Source organism: Lonchura striata, chromosome 11, assembly GCF_050655825.1.
Source record: "Lonchura striata isolate lonStrDom1 chromosome 11, ASM5065582v1, whole genome shotgun sequence".
NCBI classification, from domain to species: Eukaryota; Metazoa; Chordata; class Aves; order Passeriformes; family Estrildidae; genus Lonchura; species Lonchura striata.
Window position 1 is genome coordinate 25193566 of NC_140713.1, and position 21788 is coordinate 25215353.

Sequence of the window (21788 nt, forward strand, 5' to 3'; positions counted from 1 at the left end):
AGAATTGCTCCAGACGTTTCTATTGATTTTCACTGGACTTAAAGCTTCACCTTTTTCTCTAATCATCCCATAATAGCTTTAGTATGAACAATCAGGTACGAATTGCCATAAATCTCAGCAGCCGCATCCCCTCCATTCACACGTGCTCTCCACTCATTGTCTGCTCGTTCCTCACAGGCTTTTTTGTATTTTCTGTCCTCTTCCTTTTCTTCCTGCCTTCCCCTACATGTGCTAAGGTTTCTTGATGTACACACAGAGTGTACCTTGCACTTTTTACTTGTTTCTTTGAAAATTTTTATTTATATAATGGGAATTTGAGACCTGTCATTGAGCTCTATGGCACCCACCCACATCACAGTGTAGACGCGTTTTCAAAACTCCTGGATTTCTCCTAGGAATTAGCATTTCCAGCCAATTCAGGGAGGAAGGTTATAACTAGGAGCATCATACAAGGCTTACCTTGAACTGTGGTTGTTGGACCTACCTGGAATTGGTGGGGAGCTGCTCAGAGCAGGGTTGTGTTTCTCTGAGCTCATTGTTGTGGCCAGGATGGCTGTGACAGCGATTGTTCCATCTTGAGCTGGGATCCAGCCTCGCCCATCAGAGTCTGGCTCTGGCAGTGCTCAGGTCTGCACATACGCCTCTGTTCTCTGGCATGCAGCAGGCCTGAGAGTTACACAGCTTGGAAACTGGGGCCAGCAGAGTCCCCATGAGACTTCAAGAACCCTGCTGAGGGAGCTAAATCTCCTCTGTGGAGGTCAGTTGGGGGTACAAGAGAGTTGTTTGAAAGCTGTATTATGGGGTTTTTTACACATAATGTTGTTCTTTTAAGTATACATTGCAAAGGTTTAAAGTTTTCTTTATCCAGGCCCTCATCTACAGTGGGTTCCAGTGGGGAAAAACAATTGAAGCACTAGAATTCTCTCACTGAGGGGAAAGAAAAAGGTAAAAAAAGAAGAAATGGGTGAAAAAACCCCACCAGCATCAGGGGACAGGCATAGGTCCTTGTAATAAAGATTGTTAGGATGTTTTCCTTGGGCAGGCAAAGAGAAACTGTGAGTTTTCAGGTTTGTGAGAGGCCTGGGCAGTCTCAGTGCTGCTCCAGCCCTGTGTTGCCTCTGACACAACAGCAGTGAAACACCAGCTGAAGGATAACACATTTCAGGGTAATGGATTCCTTTGGAATGTTCCATATATTGGCCTTCAAGTATGGCTGGATAAAGCTTGGAGCAGAGGTTGGTGGATGGCTGGATTCACGGTGTCTTGCTTCAGCATGGCTGGAATCAGGGATTGATTTAATGGAAAAGCTCTCTGGATGAGGCATGGATCCGACAACTCCAGCACAGTTCTCCGGGCCTTGGAGCAGCTGTAATGCCATGTCTCTGCTGATAACTGAAGGGATGCAGTGGCAGTGGGGGGAGTTCACAGAATGGTTTCTCTTCTCTCAGGCCTTGGTGTGGTCTGCAGTAAATTGAGATTGATTGGATGTTATTTTTCCTCTTGCTAATGTAATCCATTAGCCTGGCACATGCATAATCAGTTTAGAGCACAGTTAACTGGATGTAATCGAGTTCTTCCCTGCCTGCTGGAGAAAATCCTCTCCAGATGCTGCTGGGTGAGAGCACACACTGGGCTTATCACACACAATCCTCCTTATTCTGCTGCTTTTGCCATTTTTTTCCTAAATCACATGTTATTGGCTGCTTGCATTGCCCAAGTGCCACTTCTGTCAGCATTGCTTGCTGCCAGAAAATGTGATCTGGAGACACTGTCAGTCCACAGTCGGGTGAACCTTTCAGTTTTCTCCTGCAACAATCCCAGTGCCAAGGGAGAAGGTCTGGTCTTCTGCTGCCATCTTCGTCCTGCACATCGCAATAGCTGCTGTCAGGGGTAAGGGGAGGGGAATGCCAGAAAACTGGAAGGGTCTGGTAACCTTTCCTTTATTGTTGTGTTCTCCCAATTCCTTGCTGTCCCCCTAAAATTCTGTGACTAAAGTGGAAATCCTGTTGTTTATCTGGCCCTTGCTGGGAGAGTGTGGGACCTTTCCTGTGACTGCTGACCACCTTGGGTGACTGGTGGGCTTTACATCCCAAGGAACTCGCTGGAAAGCAAGAGTGCCATTGTCAGTGCATGGCATTGCATTTTTGGGATGGATGTTCTGCCTTGAGAAGGGTTTGCAGCCTGCCACAGCTGGGACGTGGTGGTTGTGAGCAGAGGCGAGGGTTGTCTCCTGGTGGCCGCAGGGCCTGGTGCCGGGTGTGGAGCAGAGCAGCAGCATTCCTCACATCTGGAAGAGGCTGGGCACAAGCTCCCAACATCTACTGCACAGGTGGAGTTTCCACAAGGAATTAATCTGCTTGAGAAAGAGCCAGGTTTGGACATTTCCTGCAACTTCTGACAATCTCTAGTTCAGAATGTGCAGCTCAGAAGAAGTTTAAACAAAGAACTACTGAAGAAACACGCTGCTGGCCAGACTGCCAGCAAGTGCCTTCAATGAGTTCATTCAGTGTCTTCCTTTTCAGTGTTTCCAAGTGCTGCGTTCACTTTTTTAGGGAATAGGGAGTCTGAAGGAGAGGGTTTGGGTTATGTGGTGCCATGCACAGAAGCTCTTTGTTAGCTAGAGACGCAGAGTGTGCAGGAAAATTACTCTTTAGTATCAGTGCTCGTGGTGCTAGTGGTGATGAAACTGTGGATCTGTGCTGACTCAGAAGCAAAGCTGACCTGTGGGAAGGGAAGGAGGATGTGCAGCTGCACACCCAGCAGAAGGACTCAGTTCCACTGTGGAGCAGCATTGTCCCATCGTGTCTCTCCCACGGGGCTTGCATCTCCTTTTCTGGCCATAGGATTCTCCAAGAAAGCTGTTGGAAAATCTCCAAAAAGTTTTAATCCCAGAAGATGCATGGAATATTGTATAAGATGTAGTTACAGAATGATAATGATGATAATGTATTCAAATTCAATGTCCTTCCATAATAGAACAAGGCAAAAAGAGTACCTTCTGTAATAGTAGCTGACTTTGAAGTTAAAATTATGTGAAAATGGGTGAGCTACTGTTGGATACAGTAAAGGGTGTGATGTGTGTCGGTCACAGAGGAGTTACCAAAAAGCACCTTAGGTACTTCTGTTAAACGTAGCAGCCCCTGAGAAAACAGAACAGGAGGAACCTGGCCAAAGTCCCATCTGATCAAGTAGGGAGGTCACGAGAGAGAAGAAGGCCCGTGTTACAGAGAGGGGAAGGAGGAGAGAATTCTTCCATGTGTTCAGAAGCAGACTTGAAAGGTGCCTCAGTATGGAACATAAATCCTGAAGGGTGGTCTCACCTGGAGAAGGAAAAAGTCACTGGTTTAGCAGGACTCTTCCCTAAGAGTTCTGGAGGAGCCCCACAGGAGGGGGCAGGGGCTCCTGGCAGTAGCGTGGGCCAGAAACTGCAAAACATTAAACGAGCAAATTGATAGAAACTGTAATAGAGAAGTTTTTGGAGGCATATGGATTAGGAAGGGGAAAAGCAGACTTTTGGAAGAAGGGTTCTTGCAGTGCTGTCAGTTGTTTGAAGGAGCCAGGCAGGACTGGCTGGACCACAGGGACAGGGGATTCCCAGGGTCTTTGGGAAGATCCTTCATGAGCAAAACAGAAAGAGGTCTGGACAGGTAGGGAGGTGAAGGATGAGAAACAGAAGGTAAAATAAAAACTTAATTTTCCACAATGGAGAAAAAGGATTGGAAAGATAACAGGGGCTTTCTTTGTTTGTAAGTGACCCAAAAATGGAGTTAAAAACAAGTTTAAATATCAGCCATAAGGTAAAAATAGTGGACCACTTAGATGTAAAGCTGTGAAAGTTGCAGATGAACTTTACAACATCGAGTGATTTCACAGGAAATGATTGATGGAATTTGGTCTCACAGTGTTGGAGGAATGGGGGGCAGACAACCCTACTGGAGAGGGGAGCGGGGAGGAGGGTCAGCTAGCCTTCCTGCTTCCCCATATGTAAATAAAAGATGAAAACAAAAAAAGGGGGTTAAAGTTACTCCTGCTGCAAGAAAGATGTGGAATTGTTGCCAATCTCTTTGAAGACATTGCCTCAATGATAAGTGGAAAGCAGAAGGGCAAGGGGATAATATGTGAGCTGTGTAAATCCTCACTTGGTCTGATGGTTCAAGACTGTGTTCAATTTAGGTTGTTTTAGGAAGGCTTTAAAAACCCCTAGAAGATACCAGAGAAAGCTGCAGGAATGGCATATGGCTGGAATGACTTGGGTGAAGACCACTGACCTGGGAGTTGGCTTGACACAGGAATCCAGGGTGGAGGAGAACTTGTGAATTTCATAAATGTCAGTGCTCTGGAAATTGCTGGTTAATAAAATGCTCCTGCATTTGGATTGGTGTGAGTTAGTCTTGCCATAATTCTGCAGTAAGTCAGGCTGAGAGTCTTCTCATCCCATCACTTGGCTGACAGGTGATGCTCCCTGCAGGAGTTCAGTGTAGGAGAGCTCTGGGGGCCAGCCCAGGGACCTGCCCCGAGATCTCTGTTTGGAGCTGCCAGGAGCTGGGCTGATTCACTTCTGAAATACCCAGATGATGTCGTGGGCAAAAGGAGATGTGTTTGGGCTTTGATTTTTATCACAGACTTCCTCCCATCTCTGCCTTTTAAGGTTCTTGGAGTAAAGTTGCTCACAGAAAGTCTGTCGTGCTCATTAGGAGGTTTAGAGCTCTGTTAACCTTTGATTTACTTGCTGTCTGCCTTCAGTGTGTTTTGGCTTTATTTTTGCAAGTTTATCTCTTGGAATACGGATGCACCATCAGAGCTCTGAATTACACTCTTGAGCAACACAAATTGTGCCTGAAGCCCATTTAAATTACAGCACATGAGGGACTTTGAGCTGATTTCCTACAAGGTTTAAGACAAATTCCAGTGGCAACTTCACAAAGGAAATAAATACTCATCAGTCTCCCTACAAAGTTGTTTTTAAAGATGGTCTCCAAAACCTTTAATTCTGCATTCTCTAGTCTTGGATAAACTCATAATGAAGGGAGCTTATGAACTGCCAGTGTGAGGAGGGTGGACCCTTAGATCCAGTACCTTTGGTCCTGTTGGGATTGACAGGTATTTTGGTACAAAAAGCTCTCCGTATCAGTTTAACCCTTTGAGACCCCTCCTTCGTGGGGCTGCACATTCCTCTGAGTGACAGATTTCTCCCTGGCACTAAAAGATATCTTTACCTTCCTTTAGGTGTTGAAAACCAAAGTCTGTTAGTACAGGATCGCCGAACTTTTCCTTTTCCTGCACTGCTTTGTGAAAGGATTGGAATCAGAACTGCTGAGAGCACACAGCATTGCTTGCTCTATGTTTTATTTATGGGCCTCTGTCACTTAGGTTTTTCTTTCAAGTTTTCCAGTAAGTGCTGAGCCATGTGCAGCCAGCAGTTTAGTAAAGAAACCACCCTGTAAAAGCAGCGTAAATAACAAAGGAGTTGAGAGTGCAGCTGGAGCAGGAGCCCAGGTCACACAGCAGGAACCAGGAGCTCCCCAGAACATGGAACTAAAAATCCTCTGTCAAACAGGGTTTAGAGGTCAAAATATTTGTGAGAATGGGCTACAAAACCCAACTAAACAAACCAAACACATGAAAAAAAAGAAAACAAATGGAAAAACACCTTGTCAAGCTTTATCCTGATCTGTATAAGCTTAGGTTTTCCTGGCTTCTGTAGCAGCCTGTGGGCAGAGCAGCAGGAGGGCTCAGAACAGCGTGGGGAGGGTCTTACAAAGCTGTTCTCAGCCTCGGGTGTCATCTCAAAACAAGGTGTCAGTGTGCATCTGACCCTTTCCCGTGCATGATGCCAGTTCTGTCTGTGTTTATGGTTCATTCTTCTATCCTGGTAATTCTGGAACATGTGGATGAGTATTTAAATTTCCAAGGAGGAATTTTTCCCATGATGTTCAGGGAGAGGACAGAGTGGTTCTGGCCACTGCAGCTTTGGTGCAGGGTGTCTGACAGGCTCTGGCAGACCTTGCCTTGGTGGCACAAGCTGCCAGTGAGCCACTGTCCCTGCCATGCCGAGGTGGGAGGTCACTGCTCTGCAGAGGAGAGCGTGGAGGAGGGATGCTGGTCCAGATCCAAAAGTCTGGCATTGTCCTCTGGGTGATCTGCTGCTGTCAGCAGCAGTAGGCATCCCCTTACTCTCCTGCCTGCAGCTTCAGCTCTGCCGTGAGACGCTCCAGCCAGGAGACCTGAGAAGATGCTTGTCCAAGACAGGTAATGGACCTGTTTGTTGTGGCCTTACCCAGCTGGTTCTGTGGTCTTATCCCAGTATGGCTTGTCAGGATCTTACTCACAGCATGTTTGTCAGGGTCTTCCCCCACATCCTGCAGACACCCAACACAGATGATGATGAGCTGGTAGGCCTGGAGCAGGTCAAGGTTCAGGAGTGCTGGAGCAAGGAGGTAGAGGAGCTGGGCGACAGGTTGGTGTGAGGCTGAAGCAGGCAGGTGGCACTGAGGGCAGGACGCAAAGCCTGTGCCAAGGAGCTGTGCTCAAGTGCTCCCCTGAGGATCCCACGCTCCCTCTGGGCCCTCACGTTTCTCTTTGCAGAGGTTGTTGCAGAAATCTCCCAGTCAGAGCATTCCCAAGACTCCTGAGAATCACACTCCCGAGGCCAGAGACTTTCCCTGCTGGGACCGAAGCCCCTCCAGTGGTGGCTCTGGTGACCCGATGGGTTCCGTGTGACTCCCCACACCTCCCCTCACCCAGTCAGACCAGGTTTCCTCACTAATTCCACCCCAGGTTTCCCGTGGCACAGTCTCAGATGTCTCATTCCGTAAAGCCATTTATTCCTGATGTAGTAAGAGAGAAATAGTTTGAGCCTGTGATGAGGGACCCCCAACAAAAAAATGCCTGGGCTTTTATATCCTCATAGTCTACCCACACACAGATCTCCAGGTCTTCAGTTCTTGCCCCTGTCTTCTGTCCATCCACCTTGCTGGTGTTACTGGACTCCCATCTCCTTTGTTATCCAAGAGGTTGGCAATTCCCAGATCCTGCTGTGTCTCTCAGTGTCCATTCACCTGGCAGTGTCACCCATGTTTGTGCCTTTTGTTATCCCAAAGGTTGGCAGCTCAGCCTCCTGTCCTAGGCTGGAACCCAGAGCTCAATCAGCATTTTAATCTGTGACTTGAGTCCAGTTGCCTGGACTAGATGGATTCCTCAACACAGGTAATACACCTCAAAGACCTCAGAATGCTCTTAGTTCCTTTTCTAGTTGGGCAGGGTCGGGTTTTCAGTGCCTTGGGTACCAGGCCTGGCCAAGCACCAGTTCTGCAGCTGTAGGCTCGCTGGCGACGACCTCATTAAATAATGGATGTGCATTCATTAGCATCCATCTCTGGCAGGGGCTGGTTTGAAGGCCAGGAAGGGGCCCACAAGGTGCTTTCCCTGACCTGTTCTATGTGACCTGGCCTGGACTGCTGGTTTCTGTTTGGCTGTGCCAGTGCACGGGGCTGCAGGACGCTGTGTTGTCCTTCTCCAGCTTTAATTGAACTGTTCCTAAAGAAACTGTTGCAACAAAGTCCCCAGAATTGCTACGGAAGCAGCACGGGAGGTTCTGTGTTTGCTATCTCATAGGGAATTCATTAAATTACAATAAATAATGTATGCATGGTACATAGCTTAATACCATAATGGGCTTTTCCCCTTTCTTGCCAGTCATAAAAATCCTGCTCCTGCACTGTGACGTGGGCAGCCAAGTTCTGCAAGTCAAATTAGGTAATAAAGTTGCACTTGTGCAACAGGTTCTCTGGAAGTTGAGCCTTGGGGTACGGCTGGGCGGGCTCAGGTGAGCCTGGCTGTGGCTCTTGGGGGATCCTTGGTTCCAGGTGGCTTTGGCAGAGAGGCGAGGCTGGGCGCCTGCAGCCCAGGGTGGGGGCAGAGCCCAGCACGCCGTGCCCCCCACAGCATCCCTCTTGTTCTGCTTTAAAGCAGGGAGATCCCTGCATCTGGCACCGAACCGTCGGTGCGGTGCAGCCATGCCCACGGTCCGGGTTTCCTCTTTGTCCTGGAGATTACCTCGGGATTTTTCTGTTCTGCTGAGTTGGCCATGGCTCGGGTAGAAGTGCAGGGGCTGCTGTGTCCCCCGGCTGTTTGAGCCGGCTGTGACCCCCCATGTCAGCTGTGGGCTCACAGGCCAAGGAGGTGGGGAGCTGCTACAGGAGACAGAGATGTTCTGATTTAATTGGGGAGGATATAAATGCCTGACTTGTGTCCCTGCCTTCCAGCTCTGAGCAGACCTGCAGAGTGTGCTCAGGCTGATGGACATTCCAGTTTGGGTTCCACCACAGCTGTAGCAGTTGGGGTTCTCTGACCCCTTTATAGCCCCTCAGCTGCCCCGTGGCCTCTGGGCTGCCTCGTGCCCCTCATTTGAGCAGTGCAGCCCCATCTCACCCACACTGCTCCTCCGTGTGCTCAGGGAAGGATGCATACAAAGAGAATCACCTGGGGAAGTTTCAGGCAGCAGTAACAAAGCCTGTCTCCACAGAGGGGAGGCTAATTACACAGCTAATTAATCCAACAGATGTCACTTTAAATGCCTGTTTCTTTGTGATTCTGTTGCACACATCATGCTGGTTAAACAGACTTCATGGACCCCGTTCAAAATGCCTGCGCAGGCTGCTGGGAGCTGCCAGGGAGACCCCAGGGTGTCCTGTTCCACAAGGAGGAGCAAGGCCCAGGCAGCCTGGTCTGGCTGCACTGTGCACAGACTGCACATGGGGGAGATGCCATGTAATAGCTCTGCTGAGTTAAAACTCTGAATTAGCAGCTGGGAGGATTGAAGGGGTTGTTTACATTCCTGCTGCAAGTACAGGGCTGAGGCAGAGGGGACCCTATCCTGCCTCATCAGCTCTGCTTGGCATCAGGAAAAGAGTTTGGAAACCTGAACTGCTCTGGTGAGGTCAGCAGTTCAGACCCAGGGCGGTGGAGGGCACAAAATGCTGTCTTGTCTGTCTGTCCGTCTGTCTGAGGTGAATGTGGTCTGTCCGGTTCCTGCAGCACTGAGAGGCAGTGCTCTGTCTCCTAAGGGGAGAGGCAAAATGAACATTTCTTCAAGGTTTCAAGTGAGTCTTTGCTCGTGAAGGCAGAGCCATGGCATGGTGGCCCTGCAGAAGGGAGCAGTTCCATGTCCTTGTGTGGAGCTGGTGCTGTGTGCTGAAAGTCAGTGGTCACTGTGTGACAGCTCTTGGCAACCTCTGCTGAGCCTCCCCCCGTGCAGCATCTGGCTGCCAGCTAGGGGAATGGGGACAGCCGTGGCACAGGGGTGTCAGTGCAGGGGCTCCACCAGTGGATGTCGTGGTACATCTCCCCTTTGTGTGGTTCTTCAGGCTGGTACCGTTTGGGCAGGCTGTGAACGTGTGTCCCTCACCTGAGGCCAGCCCTGCTGTGGTCCGATACCGTCACACTGCCTGGGCATGTCCCCATGGAAAACTGGGCTTGGGAAACATGCCATGTTCTGTGTGTCTGCTCTTCTGCCTTGGCCTTTTATTCTACTTGGATGCTAGAGGAGTCAGATGTTCCCTGCATCTCACTGAGCAGATTCCTTCTGGACACAGTGGGTTTGTACAGCACTTGGCTGCAGCGTGGGACCAGGCCGCCAGCTGTGTGCTTAGGGAGAGCTGCTGGAATGGAAATGCAGCCCCAGCACTCTGGAAATGCCCCATGAAAGAGTGCTGGAGGCAGGGGTTGAGCTGCTTGGTACAGCTGCAGGGGAAGAGCATCTTCCTGGGGTCTCAACATCCTCGATGAGTCGCAGTTGGCGGCTTGATTCAGTGTAATGGATGTGTGCTCATTTCCCACAGCTGATGAGGATTATATCAGCTTGGTTTAACAGTCTCATTTGCTGCTCCCAGTGCACACTTGTTTTAATGCGTTTCAGTTAATGAGGTAGAAGAGAGAATGAGGTGTTACTGTTTATGTACAGACAGCGAGGCTGTGCTGAGGGCTCTGGAGCCCAGCAGTCCCTGCCCAGTGCTCTCCAAGGGACAGCATTAGCTGGCATTTATAGAAAATTTATTGGCTGCGGTTTATCCAGGTAAAATTTCTCCCAGTGGTACACATTTCCCTCTCTTGCCTACCTTATTGCTTTATTGCAAGCTACAAGACATGTTGCCAGCAGCCTGTCCATGGGCAGGGGATGTCAGAGGGCTGAGGGCGCTGGTGTTGAGTGTCACAGAACACCACAACACATTTGATGTAGGCAAAGCTGCTGCCATCTACCTGGGGTAAAAAGTTCATGTGTGCCCTGAGGGGGTTTATGGCTGGGACACTCCATGCTTTCGTTGTTGTACTGCTGTAGTATTTCCAGGTGCCTGTGGGTCAGGGCCATGCAGTGCCAGGTACTGGGTGAGTTGGTTCCTCCAGCGGTGCCTTCGGAGCACCTACCTGCTGTGTCCCCTCCAGAGGAGGTGTGCTGTGCCCAGGTGTGCAAATGGACACCAGTGCCCTGACCAGTGTGACTCTGCCTTCCTGCGGAACTGGTTGTCCTTGTGCTGATGGTGAACATTTGCCATGGGGTGGGCTGGAGCCGCACCGCCTGTCCCCAGCCTGTGCCTGGTGCCATGAATGGTTGAGGCCACTGCCTCCGTGCTGGCTGAGGTCCAGGCTGGCACCAGGGCTGACAGCAGCCAGAGGCCGTGCATGCGGTGCTGCTTTGAAGGTGAAGCTGCTGTTGGTTTAAGCGGGAATTAAACAATTACTGCGTCTTAGTTCTCCCCACCTCCGGTGGATTGACTCTATAAATTGTCAGCCTGTTGACATTTTAATGTGAATTATGTCATATGGTATCCCCTTTGATTTCAGCATGCCTTAGTTTGTAAATACACGAGCCTCTCAAAGGGCTGTGGTTAGCGCGCACGCCGGAGGCCTCGGGGGTTTTGGTGGGGAAGGAGAACAGCGCTCGTCTCCAGCAGCTCTGGTGCCTGGCACGGCTGCTGGGAGCGCCCTGGGCTCCCATAGCCCCGGCACCCCACGGTCCCGCTGCATTCCCTGGTCCCTCTGTGTGCGGCTGCTTCCCTGCCCTCCGTGGGGTGAGAGCTGCCCGCGTGGGCGTGGGGCTTCTCCTCTGCCCCTTGCTGGTCAGCTTCTCCGGCCAGCTGCAGCAGCTGTGTCCATCCCCTTGTCTGGTTCCTACTGGGCCTCCTCACACTCCTGTCCCCATCCAGTCCAGTCTGTGCTGCAGAGAAACTCCTAATTCAGCAGGTCCTGGTCATTTGGGTCAGCCTGGCATTGCATTTTGTGAAAACTGGCCCAGAGAGTTGTTGAAGTCTTCACTTGTGTGACAGAAGAAGGGGGGACTTGAGGCAGGGTCACCAGAAAAGCAAGGAGCTCTCCTGAAGTGACCCCTTCTGCCTTCAGGTGAGACTTACCTCCTTCCTCTCCAGCACAAAGCCAGAGGGTGTCCAAGTTTGAGAATTCCGATTTCCATCACTTCGCCCACAACATTTGTGGGACTGTTGTGTAACTCTGGGATTAGTGCAGGTGTGTCACGCTGGGGCCACAGCTGTACTCTTGGGGTGTCTGCAGAGTGAACGTGCTGTGGTACCTACTGCTGAGCCCAGGACCTGCCCGTGGGAGGAGGCACAGAGGAAGGACAGTCAAAAAAGAAAAGCTTTGGCCTTCGACCACTAGCAGCAGTGCTGGAAAGGGACCAGATGTTGGAAGTCCCCAGAGAAGGGCCTTGCTGTCCCAGAGCAGGTTCTCAAGTATGCTGTGACCATAGGTGGGAGAGGTTTAAAGGCATTAGAGTCCTGCAGAGGATGTTTTCATGTCATGGGGTCTGTGTTACAGACATCTCTGGCTGCCTGTGAGTGTTTTTTATGGTCCCACAAAGCAGGAACTTTGCTTTTATCCTTTTCACACATCCTTGGCTCTGACTTACCAAGATTTTCCAGAGCCCACCTAGGCCTATCAAAGTGTCTGACTCTGGGCTGTGCAGGGGGATTATCCAGATATGAAACCTGCAGACTGACCTCCTGGTAGCATGTGGTAACCACAAGCAGGTATTTTTGCAGACAAGTTAATCCCATGTGGTCACAGAAATGAGAATTTTGGGGCAGCTGGAGTAACTGGAGTTACACCTGCAATTTCATAAACAGGGTTTAGAAATCCGTTATTTTCTCACACCTTTCTGCTGTGAATGGATGTTGCTCCCAAAAAAATGTTTTATTGCTTCTATTTTGTTTTTGAATTGCAGTGGTCAGTACACCCTCCTAATGCTGAGTTTTTGTCATTTACCCCCTGTGTGTCTCTGCCCACTGGGATTGCAGAGCCAGAATGGCTAAAACCAGTAGATAATGGGTCTAGTTTTTCCCAGGGGTTTCTGTACTTGTGAAGGCAAATGCCAGTGGATGCAGATACACAGGAACAGAGAGCACCAAAGAGCAGAGGCATTTATCATCTCGGGTTTGCTCCGTTTGCCTCAGTGTGCTTCTGCACTCTGTATTTTCCATTGCTGTAGTCTGTCTTGGAGGGAATTGCTGTAACTAAGCTCAAAGCCATTCTATTCTCTTGTAGATCCCTCTGCAGAATTATACTACAGTCAAATTAGATTTTAGATATACACAAGAAATACAGAGCAGCAAACCCAACTGTTCACAGGCTGCAAACTGCTTGGTGGCTGTGTATGGAATCCACGAGCCAGACAGTTGTGCTGCTGTGGATTGCTGTGGTCATTGATGTCCTTCCTGGTGGAAACCAGGTGGGTTGGGAACTATTACATGCCTGGGGACTGGAGAGATCTCCCAGTTAAATTTGGAGGAGGCTGTGTTTGAAGGCTTCTCCTCCCCAAGAGCTTGGTGGCTTTCCTTACAGAGTAGTTGCTCAGGGGTGTGGGGCAAGGGGCAATTGCATGAATTTCTGTACACAGTTCTCAGGAGACATTAGTGTCCATTGAGTTCATGGAGCACTCACAATATTGTAGAACGTAGCAAGTAGCAGGTTGCCTTAATTCAGCCCTTTGTGTGCAGACATTATTTTGGTTCTTAATTATAAGTAGTTCCATACATATTTTTCCAGCAGGATTCTTGCCTCATTCTGTGAGTAATTATTCCATTTCTTTTTATCTTCCTCTTTCATTACATTGCCCCAGGCTTTGTCTAATACAATCCAAAGCTTTCACTGAAAGAAGAATTATTTATTTTCTCATGAGCATTTCCGTGGTGCTTGTGTTCTGTTTGTGTTTCACAGACACTTAAAGAACTTACCTTGGCAGCATGGTCTGAAGACAGCTGGTGCTCCTGTTCCATGTTCAGGGTAGGCTGATGCACAACATATGCCTCAGAGGTCGTGCAGCCTGTGCCACTGGAGAAGGGCTGCTCCGCTGCCAGAGCCTTGCTCTACAGTTTGCAGCTCACTTTCAAGACTCGGGAAGCATTATATATTTCCTCTTTCTGCTCCCATTCTGTCATACTAGTCCATCATACCATCCTTTAGTTTTCCTTCCTCCCTTACCACCTGGTTGAAAAATCTTTGTTGTGGACTGTGGACAAAGGATGAGCTGGGTCTTTGGCTTTTCCACAGATCTCTGTTGGCTTCTGCATGGGGAAATTGTGTCCTCCATGTCTTTGAGACTGATACTCCGCGATTTATGGAGAGGGTTGAACAATTGTCTTGTGCATTGTTGTTACTGTTTTTGGCTATCTGGTGGGAGTTGAGGTGGTACAGTGCTGTGAGAAGTTAAAAAGGAGCAGTATGAAAACAAGGAAAGCTTCAGTCCATCACAGCTTCCCTGGAGATGCATGAAGCAATAAATCCCGGGCGAGGGGAGTTAATCTGTGTCCGTAGTGTTTTATTAAATAGCGTGAGCTCAGGCTGGGTTTCTGTGGCTGCTTCAGTGTCCCACATGGTTTCATGGTGCATTATTACAGCAGTCCCTGGCCGCACACGGGTCCCCTCCTGTCCCCCTGTCCTGCCTGCAGAAGGACCTCACCTCCAGGATCTGCTTGGCTCACTGCGGAGTTCTGGCTGCAGTCCCCGGGCACCTGCAGCCAGGCAGGAGAAAAGGGACTGGCACACCTGGCTGCCCCTTGGCTTCAGGGCGTGGGGCAGAGCACAGCGGTGTCAGACAGTCCCCAGGCTTTTCCTTCAGAGACCCATGGTTCTCTTCCAAAAGGCTTCATATGGGGGGAAAATAGCATTTTAATTTAAATCCTTAAAGCAGGCTCCACACATAGAGAGGGCTTTGGGTGGCTAAGTGAGCTGCATTTTCTGAGCTGCATTATCAGCACAAGACCCAGGAGTGTGCTGCATCAGAGCCCCTTGGAGAGCCCTCCTGTGTAACACAGGGATCCTTCCCGTGGCTGTGGAGGAAACGAAACATCCCTGGCACGGAGAGCCCTGGCCTGGCTCTGTGTTACAGAAAGCCCTCTTCAGTCACTCAGCAGCTACACAATTCCAATATGGACAACAGATTTCCATCCTGTCATCTTTCCAGGTTCCCCCACAGACCTTTATTATATAATTTACTTTTTATCCAGTGTTTTTCCATATTCCCAGGCTGCTCTAGTTCACCTGAGTGTTCACAGCTTAGCAACTCACACTGAACTGATTATTTTCAAGTAGATGTGCAAAATTTGTTATAATGGTCTGGGCAGTGGTATTGTGAAGCCTGCTCCTGGTTACTGTCTTCAGTCGTTTTTTCCCCATTTGTTTTCCTGACCCTGGAAAAGACATGGCTCCCTGAATTCCTCAGCTCCTGCCTATGCTAGCACTGAGATAGGAGTGGGCTGGAAGCCCCGAGCCTCTTCCTTGGTGATGTTGCTGCATTCTGGCACAATTTTTTTTGTTTTTTCATCACTCCATCCTATTGCTGTCCATACAGTGCTTTGCAGGCAAAAGTGCAGCTTTTCGGCCGTGTTTCTCCAGGGATGGCAGCATCCATGGAAATACGAAGTGACAAAACTATGCTTTCCTGGGGATCAGAATGTGCCTAATCCAGGCTTTGGTTCAGTTGCAAGAGGAGTTCAACCATTCCCAAGTCTGTGCTGCTCCACAGGAGCTGCTGGGTGAGGCCAGCTCTGGGTGACACCCCTCACATCCTGACTGGTCAGAGCAGAGGTCACTTGGTGTGAAGTTTGTTGGTTCCTGTTGGTCAGAGGTGCAAGGTGAGCAGCAGAGGTGCCCTTGCAGGGCTGCCATGGGTCCTGTGGTGGAGCCACAGCTGGGCACGAGCATGCAGCATTGAGGGCAGCACTTTGCAGGCCAGCTGATAGGAAATGTACTCTCATGGTGCTTTGGTTTTAGCACTATAATTAGTAGGATCGATACTCACACTCCTGTGTGCATCTCCATGTACAGCAGCACTTGCTTCTGTGTCTCTCAGGGGAGATCTTGGGGATCTGGAAGATTCTCTGCAGTTGAAGTTGTAGTTGCCCAAGAGTGGATTTCCTGTGTTGGCAAGTCTTTGCAGCGCAGTAGTGGGAGAGGAGAAAGTTGGATGCTGTCAGGAGAGTGCCCAAGTGTGGTTAGACCTGTAACTGTCCCCCTCTCTGGGCTGCTCAGCAAGTGTACGGCGACCCAGGTGTGCAAGGGATACCTGTGCTACTGGAGTTAGGTACTGCAGGTGGAGAACAGCATCTCTGGCTGCTCCCTCACCTCCTTGGCATCTCCTCCCTCCCTCGAGAGGCCTTCAGCCAGCATCCCACTCTGTTTGCCCTGCACTGCGAGGGGTTGGCCAGCAGAACTGGGCCTGTGCTGGCTCCCCCATGGACTTTGAACTTCCTTCAAGACATGGGAAGGAAGTCTTGCACAGGAGGAGTCGTCTTAGTGAAGCTCTTGGCTGTCAGCTGTCCCCATATAGGTTTGCATCTTCGGGCATCTCTTCTAAGGAATGATTAATTAGTGCTTGCAGGTCTGTTGCACATTTAAAAAGGTGTGGGGAGTGTGATTACAAGTTCAGCCTTTCTTGGCGCTTGCTTTCTGTTAACCTCTGTTGTTCTCTGTCCACAGAGCCTGTGGGACTGTGGGTGTGCAGAAATGCTGCTCATCACAGGCAGCATAAACAATGTCCTTGTTAGGAGCTGCTCCAAGACCCTGCAAAGAAGTTGGCTGCTGAAGCCAAGCAGTAGCTGGGACTGTGCCTCCCCCTGGGCTTTAGCCCCTCCTCATTAAGCAGGTCCAGGCTATTGATTGGGAGCTTGTGTTTGGAAGAGTCTTACTTACTCTATGCATTATCTTGACAGATTGATCAGACCTGATTGAGAACCTCTTAAAGGAACGAACAGCTGTAATGGGAAAGTTGGACTCTGTCATCCGTTAGGATGATTCTGGGAGCGAGAAGAACGAGGCTGACATCTTGGAGCAATTGTATTTACAATTAACATGGCTGAAAACGATTGCCTCTATTGATCCCCCCTTCCTGCAATTACAGCCCCATTGTTTACATTCCAGCACTTCAGTTATAAAAAGGAAATTCAATAATTATTGCATTATTTAAAGTTAAAGTGCCACAGAGTTTGCTGGCTATGCTTGCTGGTTGATTTAACGTTCAGTAAAATCCATGCTGAGCTCTCCATCCTTAGGCTGAGCAATATTTGGCTTTTAATGAGACTTCAAGAGCTGGTGGAGCAAACCCCATTTGCTGGGTCGCTTTTGGGTTTGTGGGGGAACCCAAAACCTTGCAGCACAGCTAGCACCAGCCACATGGCTAACAAGGAGAGCATCTGTGGCATTCACGTATTGCCAGGCAGGGTTGGAGGGCTCAGAAGATACAGGTGGTTTGGGGTACAGGGATGGGCTGTTAATAGGGGCAGCTGTGTCTGCTCTTCAGGCCTTTCCGTGTAATTTGGGAACTTGGACTGGTACCTCAGCCTCTGTGGCAGCAGGGAGTGCTACATCTCTAGCCTCTAGGTAAGGAAGATCAAAGTCTGAGAGCAGTTACCACAAGCTCAGCTGCAGAAGGTCAGGGGCAAAGGAGCCTGAGCCCCAGCACTGGCACTGCACCGTGGAAGCGTGATGCACGGAGGCAGGAGGAGGGAAGGGTTTGTAGCACTGCTCCTTTGGAAGCAGTAAACAATTCCGGATGCTGGTTGGATGTGAAAGAGCAGAAGTTCAGCTTCTGAACCTGCTGGATGCAGAATCGATGTCCCCCCTCGCAGGAGGATGGGGGAGGCTGTTGGCACTGCAGCCTCCCCAGCGGCAGCCGGCGGGTCCCACTGCGCGCTGCCCGCCCGCCGCTCCCCGGCTCCAGGAAATTCCAGCTGGGGCTGCAGGTGTGAAAGGAGAGCAAGATGGATTGGCCAGCCCTGACTTTTATGGAGTACTTGGAACAGACCAGGATCAGACAGCTGCATTCACATGACTTTCATTAAAAATTCAGATTCTTCTCTTGCAGGGCTGTGTGATTTATCTCGTGCAGCACATCAGAGGCTCACGGGGGCCAAGAGAAGCTCACGAGGCCTCTGAGGTCTGCAGCAGGGTCAGGTCCCTTTCTGTGGCGACCCATAGCCACAGCTATAAGGGTCACCTCCTGTCCCTCCCCAGGGGCGTACAGTCCTCGCTGGCACCTGAAGTGTTTGCTACCAAGCCTGTGACTAATTACCCCTGTCTGACCTCACCCCGAGGAAGAGTTGGTCTCTGGGTTTTCTCCTGTGCTGCAGATGCACTGGCAGGGCTGAAGTGGTTCCAGTGGTTCCTGAGCTTGGGTCAACCTCTCTGAGTAAATGCTGAGGCTCTCCCTGGGTCTGTGTGCTGGTTCTGGTCACTGGGGCTGCTCAGACATCAGTGCTTGTAGGAGAAAGCCAGCACAGTGCACCTCTGTGGTGCTGCTTCTTTCCGTGGCTTTTATGACCTTCCAGCAGATTTTTCACTCCTTCTTCCCCAGCTGCATCTGTCAATTCTTTGAAATCACTGCTAGCTTTGCCCATCGTAACAGAGCTGAGTGCTGAGTTCAGAGGTAGGAAAAGTGTTACATGTGGAGAAAATCTCTGCCAAAGATGTTGAAGTCTGACAACTTATTTTTCAAGAAGCTCTGGGTAGTGGAGTGGCCTTTGTTTTCATGGCAGGGTATCCTGTGATGTGGGAGTGCTCGGAAGTGATGTGGAGGAGGTTTCTGCAGCCTGTGTCAGTGACCCACACAGCACCAGAATGGTCAGAGTGGTGAGGAAGAGGATGTTTGTGCAAGCAGGAGGCGGGGAACTCGCTGGGGCCATGCCCAACAGGCTTTGTCCAGCCCTGGAGCCCTGAGGATCCACAGGGCTGCAGCCAGCGGTCCTGTCACAGCCAGGGTGAGGAACAGTGTTCCTTTTTCCATGCTGGTTTGCTGCTGTGTCGCCTTTATGAGCTGATTTTCCCAGTGGTTCTGGCTCCCAATGCTGTTTCCTCACCTGCTTCTCCTGCCCAGAGACATCCAGACGTGTGCAGGGGATCTCTCCGGGCAGCTGGGGACCAGCGTCTGCCTGCCCTTGGGGCAGCGAGAGTTTCTGCTGCTGGTTGTTCTACCAAAGTCTGCAGAGCAGGGTCCATCCCCAAGTCTGGAGAGAGTTTTCTCACATATTCTACTGCTTTTGTAGCATGGGCACCTCCTGGGGGTGGTGATGGGGTGTTCCCCCTCTGAGTGCAAAGCAAGGACTTGAGGGGTTCCCAGTGCTGTGAGCATGGGCTTGTCCTGGGCAGCATTCAGGGGCCTCCAAAGGGAAAGCTTTGCGCCACTTAAGGCTGCATTAGCAACTGGCCCTTTTTCTATTGAATAATAAACATCCAAAGCACAAGATAGTTCAAAGTGTTGTTGCATCTCCCTGGTGGGTTGAGGTTACAGGTCAGATGTCCCCCAGAACAGCAACTGAGCTGTTTACCATGGCAGAGAGGGAGTGGAAAACCCCCTGGTGCCCCTGGCAGTGCTTGGGAGGGTCTGTCCCGTCTCCGTCAGAATCAGGCTTGTTGCACTGTGGCTGAACAAACTTTGCACAGAACAAATTTTGATAGATAGTGGCTTAGCATCTTTTAAAATTGAAAAGATGTTTTAATGTTTAAAAGATGCAGAAAAGGTTAGAAATCAGATGGTGAATATTGAACTGCAGGAACAGCTACAGAGGTGTTCAGGAGAGTTCATTACTTGTGTAACAGCAGCAGCTCAGGCTCTCGGTCCTGGGTACTAGAGTCTCAGCTCCAAGGAGCATTGTGTGGTACGTGGTGTGGGCTGAGGGGGTTGTCTGCAGTCAGGCAGGGTGATGCAGTGTCATGTTCAATTCCATGACTGTTGTAAAGTACTGTGGGTGAGGCAGCATAAGGTGGGGAAAGGAGAGAGGTAAAATAAACAAGAGTTTGGGGTATGTGAAGGATGGAGGGAGAGCAACAAGAACTGACTGTAGCATCATTCCTTACTATGTTTAAAAACGGGATTTCCATGGTCGTGCCCAGTGAGCATTACTGCTTAGCAGAAGAAAACCGTGCTGGAGCAGACGCTGGAGATGGTGGCTGGGCAGTCAGTGTGGTGGCACCGGCCAGGGGCCAAGGCAGGGCTGGGGGACACCGGGGGGTGGCTGGCACAGAGCTGGGGCAGAGGAGGGAGACGAGGCCTCTGAGCAGGACCCTGCTGTGCTCAGCACTGCGAGGACACGGCTCCCTGCCCGGCAGACAGGCTGGTTGGGCGTGGTGCGTGTGGGAGTAGGTGCTGGGAGGCTGCGGTGGTGAGGCGCACTTGGTGTGCGTTCAGGAACACCCGTGTCCCCCGGGGAGCTGCACTCGTGAGCCGTATGGTTTCCATCAGAGCGTTCCTCTCTCTGTTTCTGATTTAAAGTGTAGCTTTGACTCACCCTGATCAATATTTTGCATGCCATGCGTGAAGAACCAGATGTTGGAAGTTTCCTATTGTGGAGAGGGAGGGGGGGAACACCCCCTCAGACTCACAGAAATCGATGTTTTCTGACAGAAGTTGGTTGGTTTTCCTTGGAACAATATATTCTTTTGATTTTCAAGTTGATTTGTCTTCTAACAAGGTTCTGGTTTAGTATTTTGAATTTGTTTCCTGTGATACGGATAAATTCTCACAAGGGGGAAGTTTAACAGTGTGATGGGCAATAACTACACGTACTTGGACAACATTTCATGGCCTCCAGCAGCTCACAGCTCGGACTGGCTCGGCCCTCATGTCTTCTTTCTCTGGACTGCTCCTTTCCTCCACTGGAGGATGGTTTGAATCAGGTGCATGCAATGCTGTGCCCAGGCTGTGCTTGGTGGCACCTTCAGCCTATGGCTCCTCCAGCACCATAGGCAGGTGAGGCTGATCCCAGCACAAGAGATGTTTGAGAGGAAGCAAAATAAGAGCATAAAATAAGACACACTTATTAAACTGTTTAAAACAAATGTTTTCCTAAACCCCCCTTTTAAATGAGAGCAGTGCAGACTGTGCCCCTGGCTCCACAGAGACCATGTCCTTAATATTTCCTTGAACCCGTGACCGGATTTTCCTCTAATTGCTCACGGGGGGTTTTCTCTGGCTCCGCGCAGGAGCTGCCGCTGAGCCCGTGGGCACTGCCCGAGCCCGGCGCGGCGTTCGTGGGATGGGGCCTGGCGGCTGGCGAGCACGGCGCTGGTGTGGCACCGGGAGCCAGAGACGGGGCCAGAGGCTGTGGCAGGGTCAGGGCAGAGCCAGGCTGGCGAGGCTGGGCCGCCGAGATGGGCGCTCGACTCCCGCGGCGGGCTCGCTGACCTCTCCTGCCTTAAGCCATTCGTCTTTTTCTGGCTCAGGAAGAGGGTAACGCATGCAAACAATAGAAATGAGATGAGGAAGAAGTTCTTATAAGGGAAAACGGCAAAAAATCTTTTGAGGGCACCAGTGGGATTAGTGCCCTCGTGGATTCTTCAAATATTACAGTGAATTTAATTAAATACATCGTGATCCCAAAAGAGGCTAGTCTAATTAGCCAGATCTAGAATACATTTATTCTCTTTCCTTGCTCTTCCAATGAGAAGCCTCAGCATCAGCTCATATCCTATTTTTAATCATTCCTAGACTCAGAGGGCTCTCCTTCCTCCGTGTGAGCAAGGCACACAGCGCTGGGTAATATGTGTCTTTAATCTTATCTCAGCTGTAACTGAGATAATAAGCATCAGAATTTTTTACCAGAAGGTCCTGGCTGCACGTAGGCAATATTTTTGATTGACAAACCTCAAGATCATGTCCAGATCTCTGTACTTGTGCCTCGGGCCAAATGTGTGTGGAGGAAAGAGTTTCATGAGATGACACAAAGATTCAAGGAGGTCTCGGGGCTGGATGAAAGGAGCTGGCAGGCAGTATTGCACAGCTGAACTGTTAGGTGTGTCATTGAAGCACCAAAGGCCTTCATTGAGGGATCTCATGTTGTTTCAACTTGGTATTCATTTCTTCTCAGCTAGTGAGAGCCCTTACTGTGGAATGGGGAAAGTTCCTGTGACCTCCTGCTGCCCAGGGGGAAGGGACAGCAGCCATGCTGTGGCAGCCAGTGTGGCTGTGCAGGGTGAATTCTACCCTCTGCTTCTCAGAAAGGATTTCCACATCTGTGGGATCCATGACAGGAAATGGCTGCTTTTTTCCCCAGAGGCATGGACTTCTGTACCAGGGGATTGACAGGTTTTGGCAAATAACTGTGGTATGATAATGCAGAATGAGCTGTACTGGCTGTGACCACACAGCTCTGGAGGGGACAGGGTTTTTCCAGGCGCTGGCCTCTCACAGTGGTACCTGGCTGTGTGCTCTTGGCTGAAAAGCTCATTGGTTTTTCAGCCGAGGTCTCTGTCACAGCCATCTTACAGGCCAGGCTGCTGCTTCCTTCCTG

At 50.3% G+C, this 21788-nt stretch overlaps 1 protein-coding gene across 3 annotated transcripts in view; it reads left to right on the plus strand.

The window, feature by feature from the left end:
• Positions 1-21788, plus strand: part of ZFHX3 (zinc finger homeobox 3) — a 123595-nt gene that overhangs the window by 46438 nt on the left and 55369 nt on the right. The gene's annotated exons all lie outside the window — the stretch shown is intronic.